The following is a 20,270-nucleotide window of genomic DNA, read 5'->3' as shown; positions in this document are numbered from 1 at the left end:
CAGCTGACTATGGGTGAGAGGTGGGGTACACCCTGGACAAGTCACCAGGTTATCACAGGGCTGACACATAGAGACAGACAGCCATTCACATCTACAGTCAATTTAGAGCCACAAATTAACCTAACCTGCATGTCTTTGGACTGTGAGGGAAACCGGAGCACCTGGTGGAAACCCACACAGACATGGGGAGAACATGTAAACTCCACACAGAAAGGCCCTCGCTGGCCACTGGGCTCAAACCCAGAACCTTCTTGCTGTGAGGCAACAGTGCTATACATCCATCCATTATCTGTAGCTGCTTATCCTGTTCTACAGGCTCTCAGGCAAGCTGGAGCCTATCCCAGCTGACTATGGGCAAGAGGTGGGGTACACCCTGGACAAGTCACCAGGTTATCACAGGGCTGACACATAGATACAAACAACTATTCACACTCACATTCACACCTACGGTCAACTTAGAGCCACCAGTTAACCTAACCTGCATGTCTTTGAACTGTTGGGGAAACCCAAGCAGACACGGGGAGAACATGCAAACTCCACACAGAAAGGCCCTCACTGGCCACTGGGCTCGAACCCAGAACCTTCTTGCTGTGAGCTGACAGTGATATACATCCATCCATTATCTGTAGCCACTTATCCTGTCCTACAGGGTCACAGAAAAGCTGGAGCCTATCCCAGCTGACTACGGGTGAAAGGCGGGGTACACCCTGGACAAGTCGCCAGGTCATCACAGGGCTGACACATAGACACAAACAACCATTCACACCAACGGTCAACTTAGAGCCACCAATTAACCTAACCTGCATGTCTTTGGACTGTCGGGGAAACCCAAGCAGACACAGGGAGAACATGCAAACTCCACACAGAAAGGCCCTCGCTGGCCACTGGGCTCGAACCCAGGACCTTCTTGCTGTGAGGCAACAGTGCTGTATACCCATCTATTATCTGTAGCCACTTATCCTGTCCTACAGGGTCACAGAAAAGCTGGAGCCTATCCCAGCTGACTATGGGTGAGAGGTGGGGTACACCCTGGACAACTCGCCAGGTCATCACAGGGCTGACACATAGACACAGACAACCATTCACACCTACGGTCAACTTAGAGCCACCAATTAACCTAACCTGCATGTCTTTGGACTGTCGGGGAAACCGAAGCAGACACAGGGAGAACATGCAAACTCCACACAGAAAGGCCCTTGCTGGCCACTGGGCTCGAACCCAGAACCTTCTTGCTGTGAAGCGACAGTGATTTTATACTTATATATATAAAATGTTAATAAATAAATATTTTTACATTTGATTTTACCTATTGCATGATCTATATAGTCTTTTTTCAATCTATTTTTATATATTCCTGTCACCCTCCTTGCTTTAGCATGCCCTGTGCAAAGCTGTACAAATTTTGCACTGTCCAAAGTTGCTGGAACGTACCACTTTCTCTCTGTGGGGTGAACCCTGTCTGTTTGAACTTTCACATTCCGTATAACTGTCGCTTTCTTTTGCTCCTTACGTCATAAACAAACAGTTATTAAGAATTAAACTACATGTACTTTGTTTAAATAAATACACATTCGGTAATATTAGAACTTTATAAGTTAACACATTCCCCGTTTCCCCTTTTTGTGAATAAATTGAACAGGCCGGACCGAGCAAGCCTTTTCTGAACACACTGCGCGCCCGAGCCGCTCACTCAGTCCTCAGCCTGACACGGAAGTTTTAAAAGTAAGTGAAATAAACTGGTTTTTACGGCCCTGGGCTTTTAATGGTGCTTTAAAAAACCTAAAAAGTTGTTTATAAGGTGTTTTCGGAGACCTGGAGGTATTTTGGTGTTGGTTTTATCGCCACGTGGCTGAGACTGAAATGGTTTGAAGCTGTCAGGAAGTCTATCTATAGTACAGACTGGGCTGAGGTGAAGTAAAGTTTGTTGTTTACCTCAAATCTGACACTCAATTAGTTTTACTTTCCCTTATTTACGTTTAATTAACGTTCTTGTGGTAATATACAGTGTTTATAAAACGCATAACTCTGACTATATATACATATATATATATATATATATATATATATATATATATATATATATATATAAAACATACATACAGCCCTGTATAAAAGTCTGAGGGACATGTAAAGAAGTGCTGTCGACCAAAAATGGCTTAAAAATAATGAAATTAAATGTTTCAGCATAAAAAAAAATACTATAAACAGTAATCCATAATAAATTAAAGTCGATACTTGGTGTGAAACGACCCTTTGCTTTAAAAAAAATAGTAGTCTGAGGTGCAGTTTTATAAGGAAATGAGCTGTAGGTTTTACTGAGCATCTTCCAGAACCATCTACAGTAACCCAGTTCTTCTGGACACTTTTTAACTGTCTTGCTCACTTCATTTTCCACCAAAATTTTTCCAGTAGCCTTCATTATCTCATCTCATCTCATTATCTCTAGCCGCTTTATCCTGTTCTACAGGGTCGCAGGCAAGCTGGAGCCTATCCCAGCTGACTACGGGCGAAAGGCGGGGTACACCCTGGACAAGTCGCCAGGTCATCACAGGGCTGACACATAGACACAGACAACCATTCACACTCACATTCACACCTACGCTCAATTTAGAGTCACCAGTTAACCTAACCTGCATGTCTTTGGACTGTGGGGGAAACCGGAGCACCCAGAGGAAACCCACGCGGACACGGGGAGAACATGCAAACTCCACACAGAAAGGCCCTCGCCGGCCACGGGGCCTTCATTATGTTTTTTTTCATCTGAAAAGTGCTCGCTTATGAAATATGCTGCTCAGACATATTACAATTTTTTTTTCCCTGTAACGTTTAATTTTGTGCTGGAAAAAAAAAAAGTCCCTGAATGTCTGGAACTCTAAAATGTTCTGGCTCGATAATGTAGAAATCTATAACAAAGTTTGTATGAAAAAAAATTATATATTTATATACACAGTACCGGTGAAAAGTTTGGAAACGCCTTCAAATTTGATGTTTTTATTTATTTATTTTCCCCCTAGATCGTAGAACAATACTGAACTCATCAAAACTATGGAATTGTATGGTAAACAGAGTATTAAAAAAAAACAACGTTTCATCTTTTAGATTCTTCAAAGTCGTCACTATTTACTTTAATAGTTTTGCACACTATTGGCATTATCTGAACCGGCTTCATGAGGTAGTCACCTGGAATGCTTCTCAATTAACAGGCGTGTCTTGTCAAAAATGGAATTTCTTGCCTTCTTAATGCATTTGACACCATCAACCAGTAAAGAGTAAATAATAAAAATACAGTAAATAGCCCTGTTCGACAACTGTAGTAATCCATATTGTCAAGAACCACTCAACTAAGTAAAGAGAAATAAGTCAGTCATCACTTTGACACGAAGTGTCTTTTAGTTAATTAAAATAAAGAAAAAACATTGAATTTGAAGAGTGACTAAGACTTTTGCACAGTACTGTATGTTTATTTGCCTCTATATTACTGATACAGAGCTCAGCTGTGACTAAAGCTCATAGGCAACGGTTTTAATTTTATGCACATTTGAAACCTTGTATGTTAAAAAAAACCCTCTGTAATTTTCTTCTGGTCCCAAGAAGTATTGTTAATTAAAAAAAAAAAAAAAAAGAGGCGGGGCGAGAGGGTTGGCTTTTTCCGAAAGAGGAGAAGAGGCGGGGCGAGAGGGTTGGCTTTTTCCGAAAGAGGAGAAGAGGCGGGGCGAGAGGGTTGGCTTTTTCCGAAAGAGGAGAAGAGGCGGGGCGAGAGGGTTGGCTTTTTCTGAAAGAGGAGAAGAGGCGGGGCGAGAGGGTTGGCTTTTTCCGAAAGAGGAGAAGAGGCGGGGCGAGAGGGTTGGCTTTTTCCGAAAGAGGAGAAGAGGCGGGGCGAGAGGGTTGGCTTTTTCCGAAAGAGGAGATGAGGCGGGGCGAGAGGGTTGGCTTTTTCCGAAAGAGGAGATGAGGCGGGGCGAGAGGGTTGGCTTTTTCCGAAAGAGGAGATGAGGCAGAGAGAGCGGGTTGTGTGCGTGAAGCCAGAGGGTTGGCTTTTTCCGGAAGAGGCGGAGAGAGTGGATTGTGCGCGTGAAACAAAATCAAGCAGTCAAACGGAGCAGCAACGCTCAAGCAAAAAGGAGAAGATTGGAGGTAAAAATTTTTTGCTTGCAATTGACAAGTTAAGAATCCTGAGGGATCCTGTACAATCATTGTGGAAATGAGACAAAGGGATATTTCCTCGCTTGGAGTTGGCTATAAATAGTATAATGCCGCGGATGGCCGGCTAATGTGGCCTACCGGCGCACTGTCCAGTCATCGTTCCCTATATCCACTAGGGAGGGCGGTTTAATTATTCTTCAAAAGGGCTCTTATTTAGTATTATGACGAAAGTAGGAATTTATCATAACCACCAGGATAAATCGTTTGGGCGCGAGTCTTGTTGAGGTCCGGGGTCACCGCGATAAGAGTCGGCCGAGTCACTGTCCGATTCCGAGGCCGCACGGTCAAACCAGTGAGCCGCATTCACCGATTGCTTCACAACAGCCATAGGTTCATACATGTATGGTTTCACTTCTCGATATTCAGTTTGGAGAGTTCCTACTTCAAAATCGCTCTCGCTTTCAGACATTTTACACAACCTCTCACGACCAGAGTCCGTACACGTGTGCTCGGTTCGCAAGTAAACACAGAGCTGCTCCCAGTCTGTTTGGCTTAAATGACATCACGACGACGGTCCCCTGGCGGTGAAAGTGCGCATAAGTGAGATTTAAACAAACCTTCGTAAATTGGGCAAAACAGTATATTTTAACCGTTTTTATTCAATTTTAGGGTGCAAATTGGACACCAGGAAGATTGAATTTGCTTTTTGGGTCGTTCTTCTAGAAAATAAAGTTGATATTCTACGTTTCACCTCCGATCCCTGCCTATGACCTTTAAAGCTAGACACCCTTTCGATTTCATCAAATCAATGAAATTTGGTTCCATTTGAAATTTGGTCATTGTGATTTATGTTTATTTCTGTAATATCTGATAAAATATCAGTCCATTCTTTTCTGTGGCTGGAAAGTTATTTAATTTGAGTGGATTAAGCAAATAACGTGCATGAAATCGCTCGCTTCGTGCAGTCAAGCAGACATAGGAAAGGAAGTCTGTGTGTGTGTATGTGCAGATTTACCTTTGAGCGTGCACCGACAGTTCCATCATTCTGTCGCTAAATGAACAGCTGATCACACCGAGGTGCTCGCTGAGTGCCAGTTAGTTTGGTCCTGCGTTTCCTTTCCTTTGTATATAGCATAACGTCTTTTCTTCTCGCTTTCTTTCGTTACTGTAGTCGGTCTTTCACGTTTCATTCGCACACTCACATCCTCCATTTTTCTGTCCTGTTTAAAATTTGTATCCCACAATGCCTTGCGCGAACAGGGAAAGCCCACCACGTCATGCATGATGTAGTATCTTGTATTGTGTCATGGTGAAGCAGGAAAAAAAATAGCGGAGAATTTCGGGCCACGTGGCTCTAAATTCATTAATTGTTCTATTTTTTTTTTTAACTAATAAAATTGGAAGTCTGTGATTCAAATTCAGTAGCTTTCAGTCCACGAAACAAAAATAATTGGATGTTGGGGAAAGCTCTTTTTATGACCTTGAAAAATCTGAAAGTCAGTCTAGCTTTAACAGTAGTTTAAAATAAATATATAGTTACTGATGTCTGATATCTAACCATTAACCAAAACTTTTCTGTAAATACATTTTCACAAGGTAATATGAGCTATTATCTGTATTCTACAACCCCGATTCCAAAAAAGTTGGGACAAAGTACAAATTGTAAATAAAAACGGAATGCAATGATGTGGAAGTTTCAAAATTCCATATTTTATTCAGAATAGAACATAGATGACATATCAAATGTTTAAACTGAGAAAATGTATCATTTAAAGAGAAAAATTAGGTGATTTTAAATTTCATGACAACAACACATCTCAAAAAAGTTGGGACAAGGCCATGTTTACCACTGTGAGACATCCCCTTTTCTCTTTACAACAGTCTGTAAACGTCTGGGGACTGAGGAGACAAGTTGCTCAAGTTTAGGGATAGGAATGTTAACCCATTCTTGTCTAATGTAGGATTCTAGTTGCTCAACTGTCTTAGGTCTTTTTTGTCGTATCTTCCGTTTTATGATGCGCCAAATGTTTTCTATGGGTGAAAGATCTGGACTGCAGGCTGGCCAGTTCAGTACCCGGACCCTTCTTCTACGCAGCCATGATGCTGTAATTGATGCAGTATGTGGTTTGGCATTGTCATGTTGGAAAATGCAAGGTCTTCCCTGAAAGAGACGTCGTCTGGATGGGAGCATATGTTGCTCTAGAACCTGGATATACCTTTCAGCATTGATGGGGTCTTTCCAGATGTGTAAGCTGCCCATGCCACACACACTAATGCAACCCCATACCATCAGAGATGCAGGCTTCTGAACTGAGCGCTGATAACAACTTGGGTCGTCCTTCTCCTCTTTAGTCCGAATGACACGGCGTCCCTGATTTCCATAAAGAACTTCAAATTTTGATTCGTCTGACCACAGAACAGTTTTCCACTTTGCCACAGTCCATTTTAAATGAGCCTTGGCCCAGAGAAGACGTCTGCGCTTCTGGATCATGTGTAGATACTAGGGCTATAACGATATGCGTATCGAAATCGAAATCGCGATACGCAGAGCTACGATCCGTCTCGCGATACAAGAAGGCAGAATCGTGGTACACCCTTTCAAACTTCTCCTCAGCCCAAAAACAGAGGCGCTTCCAAACTTCAATTTATGAATACTTTACTTTTTATTTAAATTACATTTTAAACTTACTTAAATTACTTTTATTTTTTTATATCTATTAGTAAGTCGTTTTTTCGCCGACCTGCGACAATCTTCTGCGAGTCACGCAACGTCCACACTCGCCACTGGCAGAGCATTCATTTCTTTTAAGCGGTCGCCATTCTGGTTGCGACGCGGGGAGCGAATCTGTAAACAAGCAGCTCATTGGCTGGCTAGGTGTGCCACAAGCCAATCACAATCACTTGACCGGAAAGGCATGCAGTGTTGCCAGATTGGGCGGGTTTAGGTGCTTTTTGGCTGGTTTTGAACATATTTTGGGGTGGAAAACGTTAGCAATATCTGGCAACACTGAAGGCATGTCTGCTTGGGTGGAAGCCTTCTGCGGCAGTTACATTTTGACACGCGAGCAATGTTTCACCATAAAAATTCCGTAATTTCCATCTGTTTTCTGCGATCACAGAAAATCATTGGCCCTATGAGAGTGAGACAGTGAGAGAGCCACCCCCCCCCCCCCCCCCCCAAAAAAAATCTTAACGGATTTACACGATTTGGAAAAATGACTTTTTCAGAACCGAAAAAAACAGAGCTTCCGGCTCAACAGTATTATTTTGAGAAATAAAACAATCTTTGGATATACATTTGTTCATTTTTGCATACATATTACTCATTCTCTGCAGTGGTCTGAATTATTTGTTATTAAATAGCTAATGTAAGTAAGTAAATGTTAATAAGTCAAATTTACTACTTTAAAAAAACATTTTTTAAAAAATCGTGGGCGTATCGAATCGTGGGTCAAAAATCGCGATACGAATCGAATCGTGAGTTGGGTGTATCGTTACAGCCCTATTAGATATGGTTGCTTCTTTGAACTATAGAGTTTTAGCTGGCAACGGCGGATGGCATGGTGAATTGTGTTCACAGATAATGTTCTCTGGAAATATTCCTGAGCCCATTTTGTGATTTCCAATACAGAAGCATGCCTGTATGTGATGCAGTGCCGTCTAAGGGCCCAAAGATCATGGGCACCCAGTATGGTTTTCCGGCCTTGACCCTTACGCACAGAGATTCTTCCAGATTCTCTGAATCTTTTGATGATATTATGCACTGTAGATGATGATATGTTCAAACTCTTTGCAATTTTACACTGTCGAACTCCTTTCTGATATTGCTCCACTATTTGTCGGCGCAGAATTAGGGGGATTGGTGATCCTCTTCCCATCTTTACTTCTGAGAGCCGCTGCCACTCCAAGATGCTCTTTTTATACCCAGTCATGTTAATGACCTATTGCCAATTGACCTAATGAGTTGCAATTTGGTCCTCCAGCTGTTCCTTTTTTGTACCTTTTAACTTTTCCAGCCTCTTATTGCCCCTGTCCCAACTTTTTTGAGATGTGTTGCTGTCATGAAATTTCAAATGAGCCAACATTTGGCATGAAATTTCAAAATGTCTCACTTTCGACATTTGATATGTTGTCTATGTTCTATTGTGAATACAATATCAGTTTTTGAGATTTGTAAATTATTGCATTCCGTTTTTATTTACAATTTGTATTTTGTCCCAACTTTTCTGGAATCGGGGTTGTATGCAGTACTGTGTAAAAGTCTATTATTATCATCCACATTCACTGGATATGAGCAATCGCATGCCCTGATTGGCCCTTCAACTGATGTTTTTTTTAATTTGTTTTTGTTTGAACATGCAAACTTCATTTATTTTTTTTGGGGGGGACGACATTTAATTTTGTTCTAGAAGCCTAATGTTTGGAATCTAAAATGTTTTTTTATAGTGAGTCTATAATGTCGAAGTCATAGTAAAAATCTATAACAAAGTTTGTACTACTACAAATGATAATAATGACTAATAATATTTGTTATTCCATGAAATTGAGTTGTACATGAGTTGATAGTCGGCTATAAGCCATGTATGACAAGATTGAGTGGAATAACTGTTTTATTCTATCCACATTCACTGGATTTTGAGAAACAGAGCATTTTTATTTTTTTGCAAATTTGGTAAAAACTTGATACAAAACATCTGACAAAATAATTTCTGCTTGGAATGTAAACAAATTGGCGAAATGACAGGAGCAATTTGTGAAAAATGCAATAATAATTTTTGAAAAATAAAAAAAGATACGTTCTTACCATGAAATACTTTTGTTCCATATTTTGTATTTTTTGGGTTTTGTTTTCGAGTAGTTTTTATTTCGTCCTTGGTTGGTTCAGCAACACGCTCCGCTGTTTTGTTTTTCTCTGCTCATGGTATATGAGCTGATATCCTAGTAGTCGAGTACCCAATCAGAGTGCACGATTGCTCGGTGCAGTTATCCCAGTGAATGTGGATGGAATAATATATGCTGGTATTGGGTTTCTTTTGTTGTTGGAGCTTCCCAGGTTAATTGTGTGAGGTCACTGTTTCTTCAGTGCATTTGCGTTACGTAGGACGGGGGGGGGAATAAATGCAAAACAAAATGGAAGCAATGCAACTCGAGAAATTTCATTCAGTGAATGTTTACATTTCATGAAACATGACATCAGGGTGCTTATACTTTTGCACTTCCTGTGTACATATTTTTCTCCTCTTTTAATGTTTACAATGCTCGTTATTAAAGAGACCCTGAAAAACCCACCCGGGCTTCACTTTTTACTCCTCTGAGCACATCAGAAGGTGAGTGTGTGTGAATGTGTGTATTTTCGTGGCATGTGCATTTGTTTATGATGAACAATCAGGGAGCTTTAGAGTGATAGACTGTGAGCAGGTCCGTAACAGACCGTCGGGTGGGGCCTTGTTTCCTTTCAGGACGCATGTAGTAATTTTATTTGGAGAGACTGTTGGATGAATGTTTTTGCATTTTTGTATTAAATTGTTTGGGCAGTAAAGCATCATTATGCTACTTAATTTGTCCTGTATGTGCGAGAGTTCTCACAGCTGAAGTAAAAGGAAACCCAGCATGATCTATAGATTGAAGTGTGTGTGTTTTTGTTTAAAACCTTTCTACTGCCTTTCTGCACTTTTGAAGAAACTGCACTAATCCAAAACCATCTAACAGCAACAAAAATCCAATCGTTGCATGATGAGCTTGAGCCTGTGCCAGTATTAAACGTTCATGAAGCAGCTTTACACCGCCTTCTAATTGAGCCGGACTTCATCCTAGGAGCATTAATGATGCATATCACAATACAACCTGCGTGGCCAAAAGTTTGTGGACACTTGACCAGATCACCTACACTTGCCAGCCACTTTAGACACTGCTGATCTCCTGGGGTTTTCTCACACAACAGTCTCTAGAGCATGGCCGTAGCCAGCTATGAGGCCCCCGGGGTCCGGACCTCGGTCATTTTTAAGAACTGAAAATACATTTGTACGCTAAATATTCAACTGGATAAAAAAAATAAAGAATAACATTAAAACGTCTCCGTAAAAAGTGCATTGTTAATTATGTTAAACGTTGATTCTGTCTTTTGTGTCTGTTTCGTGCGCGTGGCTCTGAGACCAAGAACACAAAAGCGAATGAGCACGCGACTCGGGGGAGGAACACAGTGCAGGAGACACGGGGTTTTCATGGTAACCATCGGCGCACTTTCATGAAGCTGTTAAATTTACATTTTCGAAGCAGCGCAGTTTTGTCCTCATTGCTTGGGCCAGATCAAACCATTAAACAAGCTTAAATTATTCTTACTCTTGCCACATACATGATTTTTTTTTATTTTTCAAAACTGATGATTTTCAGTTCAAACACCATTAAAAGTAATTTCAGGAATAGATCTCTTGTGTGACGTGTAATTCACTCCTCTTATTTAAATATGTCAAATTTTTCGGCGCACACTTTACGCGCGCATCACAGACCTCTGTGATTTTAAAATGCTGCCTACGGCACTGCTCTAGAGTTTACATAGAATAGTGCGACAAACATTGAGTGGGTGGAAACGAACACCTTGTTGATAAGAGAGGTCAGAGGAAAATGGACCGATTGGTTTGATCTTTTTTTTTTTTTCCAGGAAGGATATAGTAACTCATAGCAACTCTTTACAGCCGTGGTGAGCAGAAAAGCATCTCAGAACTCAACAGCAGGAGAACACATTAGGTTCCAGTCCTGCAGCCAAGAATAAGTTCATATTAAAGTGGCCTGTGAGTGTCTACATACTTGTTGAACTTCCTGTTCCAGATGTATTCCTCCTTTCCTGTTATAATAAGCTCCACTCTTCTGCGAAGACTTTCTAGATTTTGAGGCGTGGCTATGTTCATTTATCCACAAGAGCGTTAGTGAGGTCACGTGAGAAGGCCTGGGGTGCAGTCGGAGTTCCAGTTCATCCCAAAGGGGTTCAGTGTGGTTAAGGTCAGAGCGCTGTGCAGCCAAGCCGTGTCTTCAGGGGCTGGAAGGTTTGTTCCCGGTGAAGGGAAACTGTAATGCTACAGCATACAAAGACATTCTATACAACAGTTTGAGGAAGAACCACATATGGGTGCAATGCTCAGGTGTCCACATACTTTTGACCATATAGTGTGTGGATGGTTTTTGTCGGGGTGGACAAATTGGTATAGTGTGTGGATGGTTTTTGTCGGGGTGGACAAATTGGTGGCCCATGGAACAAGCAGACGACTTGTTTGGGTTGTTCAGTTTTTTTTTAAACTAATAGTCATTGCCTGGTGGATCTGTAGGTTCAACAACCAGAAAGAGATTAAATTTCTCCTTAACAGTTCCTCAAAATAACTGTTTTTCATTGTGTGTGTGTCTTTAAACTAGGGATGGCGAAAACTAAAAAAAAAAATCTTGACCGACCACCGAGCCTCATTAGCCGGTTAAAGTCGGTTAACCTATGAGTTTAAAATTCTAGAATTAGAATTATTAGAATCTATTCTAAATCTAACCGCGAGCATCCGCACATCCAGTCCCAGTCGCTGCCCTCCACTCACATTACCTTTTCTACAGCGCGAAACATTTAGTCAAACGCGGCACTGATGTCGAGGGGTTTGTATTGGAGCGGAGGACAAATGGCTCCAGCTTAGAGACAGTTTCAGTTGGCCATGATGGCGTTGAAAATAAAGTCAGGTGCTAGAAGTACATAACATTCAGTCAGGCTTTCGTCTAAACCAGGGAACAGAGGCGCTGCGCCTTCTTACTCTCGGCGTGCGCCCTCTTACCGAAATGCCGATTGAACCCCAAGTCACACTTAGGCCATGCACTTGTATGCTACAGCACAACATGCAATCTCTCAAAACGATCGTTTCTCCGTGAAAACATCCCAGCAACACCACGTGACAATGTGTCTGATCATCAAATACGTTATAATTACTCCAAAAATATTCCAATCATAGCAGATACACCGCCAGATGGTGCAAAAACGATCCGAATTGGCGTTTTCCAGACTGAGGCGCCATGTTTGTTTACTTGTCGTGGCTGCTCTCGCGAGATTTGACATGGGTTACGTACAAGGTCAGCTGACTTGTAGAGCGAGATTTCTCGAGACTGAATGACCTTTCACCCACCGGCGCGGGAGCTTTTGACAGAAGTAGTTCGCGAGTTGTTTTTGTTGACACTTGGGCATTTAAAGATGTCATCCCGCGGCACGAAACGGAAGAAAGCCGAAGACTGTCCGGGGCAGAAGATGATTACTTCTTTCTTTTCAATGTTGACAGACAATTTGTTACAATTTCCCTCTCAGATGGCCTCAGAATGTCCCATTGTAGCCTCAATTTTTCAAAGGCTTCGCACGGCGGAGAGGGGGGGGGGACAACCGGCACCATTCCCCCCCCCCGCTTCGCTCCCTCGCCATGGTGAGCGCCCTCATACTAAATTTTTCTAGAAAAAACCCTGATTCAGTGATGGGGAATAACGGCGTTAAAATGAAGGCTGTTATAACGTCGGGTAATCTAATTAATTAGCTACAATTGTTATAACGCCGTTACCAATATCAACACGCCATTACTGCTGAGCTGATTAGCCGCTAAGCTAATATAGCAACTGTCTGATGCTAAGTAACATCAGTGAGTAACCAGGTTTTAGTTCAGATCTTGTGTATTATTATTACGTTGACATTAATATTCACCAGACTAATCAACCATCGACTTCATTCATGCGCCGTGCTCTTGTTTCTTTGATAGTCAAGAATTTCCTTGATGTTACGTACCTGGTTAACATCGTAGTAAAATGTAATCCAACACAGACTTCTCTTTCGCCGAGTGGCAGCTGTCTTCAACTGGGGCGGGAGGGCGGGACATGACTGAATGGGTGTTTCTGATTTGTCAGCTGTCGTCCTTACACCGCATGGCACGCCCCAAGCGTTTACAACACAGAATTCCAGGTTCTCTGCTCCAAAATCGGCAGCTTGATTTTTTTTTTTTTTAACCGACAACCAAAAAAAAATTAACCGGTTGACGTTGATTCGGTCAAACGGTCATCGGTTAACATCCCTACTTTAAACATAACACACTTTGTTACTATAAGTATCGCGCTTGTTTCTTCATCTTGCCACCTGCCGCACGACACGTGATCTGGCTGTATAATGGTTTTTATTAGTAATATAGACCAATGGTGCGAGTCTTTAAGGAATCAGGAATGTTCAGGTCTAGTCAGAGTTGAAAAACATCTTTAAATGAGAACTGAAGTCATTTTTTAAACTTGCTTTATTTCTTAATTAACATCTTATTCAATTACGTTTTCGGTTTTAGTAACCTTATATCGTGACTCGTATTGACAACTAATCACAATTAAATATTATATTTATCGGCCTGTTCGGTTTTTAGCCATGCTGAATTTATGTCTGTGAAGATTCTCAGTCGTCCAGGTCATAGTAAACTGTGGGTGGTAAAAGAGAGCAACTGGACTTGCTTGAAGATTCTTGAAGACGTTTCACCTCTCATCCGAAAGGCTTCTTCAGTTCTCTGAAGAAGAACTGAAGAAGCCTTTCGGATGAGAGGTGAAACGTCTTCAAGCAAGTCCAGTTGCTCTCTTTTACCACCCACAGTTCATGTTGAATTTAGTTCGTTTGGTCCACGGCAGGCGTCGCTTATCTGCGCGATCTTCACAAGACTTGTGCGAGACTTCGAAACGTGAAGTGTCAGCCAGGTGTCAGTGCCGCCATTTTGAAAACTGTTTTCCAAACGAAATATTGCACAAAAATGAGTTTAAATGACGATTATTCAAACTTTCCTGATTGCTATGAAAACAAACAAAACTTCCGGCTTGATTACATCAGCATTCGAAAGAGGGCGCGCATGTCTTTTGACAACCCGTGTCCGAAATCGCTCACTATATAGTGGGGACGCCATTTTGTAGTGCTGTCCGTGCTGAAAGGAATCAAATTAAAAGTCTCAAATTTGATTTAATAAAAGGCAACGGCAAAGAAGAAAGTATTCAGCCTTGATTTAAAAGAACTGAAAGATGCAGGGACTTTGATTAATCAGTATAATATGGATTTATCTCAAAAACACATGCATGCATTTATTATTTTGAAAACCCACCAGCTGACTGATCTGGCACGTTTTAATTGTGCGACAGTCATGACGTAAATACCAGCACGACAGAGTAGTGTCCAGAAGTTCTCTAGATAGTAATTCCTTATATAGGGAGTAGTGAATGAATGAAATGAGTGAGCGAGCAATTTTGGACACGGGGAACGTTGGCAGATGTCGGTCGCTTTGATTTCCGCTGTACGTTTTACTTCCGTCCTACGATGTCTCATATACAGGTCTCGGCGAATCTCGTTTACGGCCATTGCTTTGACATATGGACTGATATATTACAGAGCATATTTCAAACACTTATTCTGTCGCTGCTATAGCAAGTTATAGCTATCAAAAATATATTCCTATATTTAATAAAATGAGAATTTTGATGATAAATTTGCCTTCAGTTCCCTTTTAATGTGATGCAAAGACAGAACGCTGCATCTCATGGCTGAAATGTTCGCCATCAACTTGCTTTTGCGTCGACTTTGTGTTCATCAAAAACTCTGTTAGAAAAGGATGATGATATACCTGTTTGTAGTCAAAAATAAATCCTTCCCATGCCAGGACCTGGTTTTCCCAGGCAGTCTCCCGTCCCAGTACTAACCACGTCCTTAAAGTGCTGATGACACATTTTTGACATCTTTGGTGATGTTTTATAACATAAAAAGTAATTCCTGATGATCCATATATTAATTCACGAAGGCGCCTATTTTACAAGTTATGATAAACGCGCCTATTTGGGCAAATTTGACGGGGCTGCAGCACCCAGGAGACGAAAGAGGAGGAGCTATATGACGTCAGCGAAAGAACCTTCCTCCTAACTTACCAGTTTGTTGTTGATGCGACTGGTGTTCAGTTTATCATTATTAGTATTTTTATTATACATTATTATACATTATTTATATATATATATATATATATATATATATATATATATATAGTTATTATGCCTTCGCGTTGTGTTGCCGGCTTTTGCTCCAAAACCCACAAGGATGGGGTAAGTTTATTCAAGTTTCCCAGAGATCCCGAGCTGCATGCGAAGTGGGTGAAGCAAGTCAGGCGCACTCGTGACAAGTGGGAGCCCTCACCAACATCCGTCCTGTGCTCTGAACACTTTGATTTGGATTGTTTTGACACCCTTCCCAGCTTAAAAGAATCTCTTGGGTGTTCAGTTCAGCACAAACGTGTTACTACCATCAGCAGTGCCTACATAGTGTTGCCAGATTGGGAGGTTTCCCGCCCAGTTGGGCAGTTTCAAGTGCATTTTGGTGGGTTTTGAACATATTTTGGGCTGGAAAACGTCAGCAGTATCTGGCAACAGATACTGCTGACGTTTTCCAGCCCAAAATATGTTCAAAACCCACCAAAATGCACTTGAAACTGCCCAACTGGGCGGGAAACCTCCCAATCTGGCAACACTGCCAGTATTCCGGAGGGGGTCTACTAGTAGCTATGCCGGATCCAAAGACAGTCCTCCTGTCAGAACATGTGTTGTGAAACGACATAAGATAAAGGTACGTAGAGCTATAGATTCTACATGATAATCATAAATGTAATCATAAAGTCGGCGTGATATCAGTCATGTATTTGCTTGTGAAAGCTTGCGGCTTTCATGTAACCGCCGCCTAGCAACGAGAGGCAAAGGGTAAAGAGGGTAGGCTACCATAGATTCTATTCGGAAGAGATCAACACAGTTCTAGACTCCCAGAAGAGGAAGAGCTAGCACTAGAGAGTTCACTGGCGTTTTCATGCACCATTTCCATTGAGTAGAACCAGAGTAGAACAGCCAGTGAACCGCAGCGTGTTCTCCCGCTGACGTCACAACATGGCCGCGAGCCACGGACCCAGTTTTCTTGCGCTGTGCAATTAAAAGTTGGATATTCACGTAACAACAGCTTCTTTTCACATAATTATAACAGAAATCTAACATGTTTGCCATGTTGTATAGTTTATTTAAGAAATTGCATAGAGTCATGTTCGTGTCATCAGACCTTTAAGGTGCATTGGGTGGTGCCGGTCTCCGCTTCTATAGCCTTCAGCCTCTTGCCTGTTATACAGCTTGGGTCACAGTGGGGGATTAGTCTTCTGGTAATTGCAAGAGTTTGAGTCCCCGCTCGCATCTGCCTTGCCAGACGGCAGTCGGTACCATTTTTATGATGGTCTTTGGCATGACCCGACTGCAAGTAGAATTCGCGATCTCCCAGTCAAAAGGTAGACATGCTAACCGCTAGGCTAGCTCGCGGTACCCGTTTCTAGCCCTTGGTGTATATTAAAGTACTTGTGTAGCATTATTGCATCACATTAGCTACAATGTTTTAGCCTCATCAGGTAGAGGACTGGACAGCACATCGGAGTTTTTACTTGAGTAGTGGACTTGCTAACGAATTTCTGATTTGCCCATCCCTGTATCGGCACATAGTGGAGATGAGTACTGCCGTCCCGGAGCCTATCTGCAGTGTGGCGAACTGTTCAAGTGCTGCAACCTTCGGATATCAAAGCTCTGAGTACCAACTTACACCTGATACTGACCTGATACTAGCATGCTTATGGTAACTGAGTCTACACCTAGCAAGCTTTGCTTGTGGCATGAAAGGCATCAGTGTTTGACTTGGAAAGTTCAAGTCAGTATTTTGGGCCAGTAGTTGTCTCAGTATCTATAGTATCATATTGGTGCATCCTTACTTTCTGATTGGCTTTGAACTTAACCTTTAAAACAAGTCAGCTTTTCCCCTTTTCCATCGCTCCTTCCTTTTGCCTCTGCTCTAACACGTGATGAGATGGACAATCAGACGGGTTCTCGGTCCCACCCAAAGGAAGTGGGTGGGCAGAGGCAGGGCTCAGCGAACACCACTACTCGTCACAACCCCCATGGAGGTGGGAGGAGAAGAACCCAGCGCTCATCCCACTCGGAAAGTCATGCCTCGGAAGACCATTTCTTCTCGGAGACGTTTGGGCCTGTGCATGGCTCCCGAGGCGAGATCGTGTGGTTCAACAGCAACATGTACGAGCAAGCCGGGGACTACTTTCAGAACTCGTCAAGCTTGGGGACAAGTCCGAGAGAGCACGCTGTCCACCGCTCCCTGGTGTTCAGAGCCAAACGGAAACCGACTCGGCCCAGTCAAGAGGAAGGGGACCGTATCCGTTCTCGTTCTTACAGCGCTCAGAAAAATCAGCGCTCATCCTCCGAGCCGCAGAGAGGACGCAGGAAGAGGGGTTACTCGGAGACGGAGCATCCCACTCAAAAAAAACGGGACAAGTATGCCACTTTTCAGAGCATAGGCCAAGCTCTCGGTTGTCTGCTTGTGTGTTGTTAGTTGCATCCTCATTGTGGTTTACGGTGACAAACCAGAGACAAAGCTTCCTGCTGGTTTGCATGGATGCAAATGGGCAAAAAGATATCCGATAGATAACAAAGAAGGTTCTGGGTCTGCACTGTTGAGCACAGGCCTGGTCAGCAAAAAAATAGAATGGATTTTACTCACGTTTTACAAATGTGTCCATGGCCATAGAGCTGTTTACTTTAGCCTTTATTCCTTAATGTTGTACAACATTCACTACAAAAAAACCCAGCAATTAATTATTTTTAATGGCCTGAAGTTACATTCTACAGGTGGAAAGAGATGTTTGGAAGATTTAAATAAATGTTAAAAAAAAAAAGTGTGGGGGGGCTCAGGAAGCTCTGTTCAGCTTTTTAAAGAATTGACTTGGAATATTTTTTAGAGGAAAAGCCGATAGATGATTCCCTCAAACAGTACCATCACCAAACTCTGTTAGTTTTCTCAATTAGGGCTGGGTGATGTGATCCAGAATATTATATCGCAATACTTTTTTATGTATCATTTCACTGATATTTTGCGAACAAATCACCTACAAGGGTGACTATCGCTTCAGAGATTTTTTTTTATTCAGAAATAAGTATTTTCCAAAGAAATGGAGTCAGTTGGATTTTCCAGTGAGTAGCAAAATAAATACTGGTGCCTGATGGTAGTGATGATTCTTAGTGAAGTGTATCATGACGTTATTATATCGTATTATTGATGTATATCTTATTGCCCAGCCCGAGGCTTAATGTTATTTAAGGATGGCTCAATCCTACTTTTTATTTTATTTTTTCTATGCCAGATGTATTCAGATTTTTTTCCTGCATGAGGCCCACTTGCAGTTTTTGGAGATCTTGAATTTGCCCAGCTCAGGCAACCAAAGCAAGAAAAAGCAGCGTTTGTAATTTTATTTATATATATATATATATATATATATATATATATATATATATATATATATATATATATATATATATATATATATAAAATTAGTTATTCCACGAAATCGAGTCATACATAACTCATGTACATTGAGTGGAATAACTGTTATTCTATCAACATTCACTGGATTTTGAGAAACGGAGCATTTGTATTTTTTGCAAATTCGATAAATAACGTCTGACTAAATAATTTCTGCTTAGAATGTAAACAAACCAGCGAAATGACAGTAGCAATTTGTGGAAAAATGCTAAAATAATTCTTGAACAATATACATTCTTGACATCAAATATTTCTATTCCATGTTTTGTTGCCCCCCCCCCCTTTTTTTTTTTTTTTTTTGCAATTTTTGGGGATTTTGTTTTTGAGTAGAGTTTTTATTTCATCCTCGGCTGGTTCAGCAACATGTTCCACCATTTTTTTTTTTTCCCCCTCTCTCTACTCATGGTATAGAGATCTTGCATGTGACGTCACAGCCGATCCAGATTGTGACAGACGCCATCGTGTCGGTCAAACGCCATATTCCGCCTTCTAGTTCTACTTCTGCTTTTACTTCTACCTTTTCTTCTGGAAAACCCTACTATATACAATTCTACTACAACGGCTGCGGCTACAAGCTCTCCCTACCTGTGCACGGTTTTTATGTTTGTATATATGTATATGGACTTACTGGACATTGGTTTCCAGCAGAAAATGACGGTTTGTAGCGATTTCCATCGCATGCACAACATTCCGGATGAGAAAAAAAAAACAACATTCCGGACGAGACCAGATTGCGAGACCAGCGGGGTCTCCGTGGATTATTATCGGAAGCAAAGGGAAGGAGGCGGCGCCGGGAGCCGAAGCAAAAGCGAGGCTACAGGCAGAGCCGGCCTGTTGACGAAGCTCAGAAAACAGCTACTCAAACCTCCACTGCCAAGCCTCTACCTCTCCAACGCCAGATCCATGTAAACAACACGGATGATTTGGAATTACCTTATTCTATAATCGGCTGGTCAGTGCTATACTCAATACTTAAGTGACTTACCCATCCAGTGAGGATTCTTGTTTACAAGATGCCACATCTGAGTCGCTGACAAATCCTGAATTTCTGTAAAGAAAACTGTCCAGAGATTTATAAGCACGCAGTGCTTCACCACTGAACAGTGAGGGAAAGTTGATGAGGTAATCATACACGTCCGGGTATTCCGCTGGCAGTTCAAAATCCGGTCATGAAAACTCCGTCCGGAAAGCCATAAGGGTCACAAATCTGTAGATCGTTTATTTTAGACATATATCTAGTTATCTGTTCATTAGAAAAATGAGCCGTGTAGTCCGTCGGTTGAAATCGATCCATTCTGTACACGAGTGCAGCAGTATTCAGCGGTGTTTTTGACCGACACGATGGCGGTTGTGTACTTTCCGGTCACGTGACTGCAAGATCTCTATATGAGCTGATATCCTAGTAGTAGAGTAGCCAATCAGAGCGCGCGATTGCTCATATCCAGTGGATGGAAGAATAATTTAAATTATGTCACATTACCTTTTATTTATACAGTGGTAGATTTAACAATTTTTTTGAACGTCTATGAAATAATTTTCAGTCAAAAGTTTTTAGGCTTGTTAAAATTAATCCGTGCATTAGAGGTCTGCGCGGGACAGAATTTTCAGTCCCGCTCCCGCATTGTGCAGTCCCGCTCCCGCAAAGAATTGATTTTCAGTCCTGCTCCCGCCCGCGTCTGCCATATTTTTCCCGCTCCCGCCCGCAAATCCCGCATGA

At 41.8% G+C, this 20,270-nt stretch overlaps 1 protein-coding gene across 3 annotated transcripts in view; it reads left to right on the top strand.

Annotated features, from left to right (window-relative positions):
• Nucleotides 1-1,614: 1,614 nt before the first annotated feature.
• eef1da (eukaryotic translation elongation factor 1 delta a (guanine nucleotide exchange protein)) overlaps nt 1,615-20,270 on the top strand; it is a 38,366-nt gene continuing 19,710 nt past the window's right edge. For 2 of the 3 annotated variants that reach the window (XM_060906384.1, XM_060906383.1), the window contains exon 1: nt 17,389-17,508. The gene's annotated coding sequence lies outside the window, so the exon portion shown is untranslated. Of the gene's footprint in view, nt 1,723-17,388; nt 17,509-20,270 lie in introns of those variants that run through there. The other variant, XM_060906386.1, reaches the window with a different exon arrangement.

This window comes from Neoarius graeffei, chromosome 23, assembly GCF_027579695.1.
Source record: "Neoarius graeffei isolate fNeoGra1 chromosome 23, fNeoGra1.pri, whole genome shotgun sequence".
In the NCBI taxonomy this organism is placed as follows: domain Eukaryota; kingdom Metazoa; phylum Chordata; class Actinopteri; order Siluriformes; family Ariidae; genus Neoarius; species Neoarius graeffei.
Note: the sequence above shows the minus strand (reverse complement) of the source record. Positions and strands in the feature narration are given on the sequence as shown.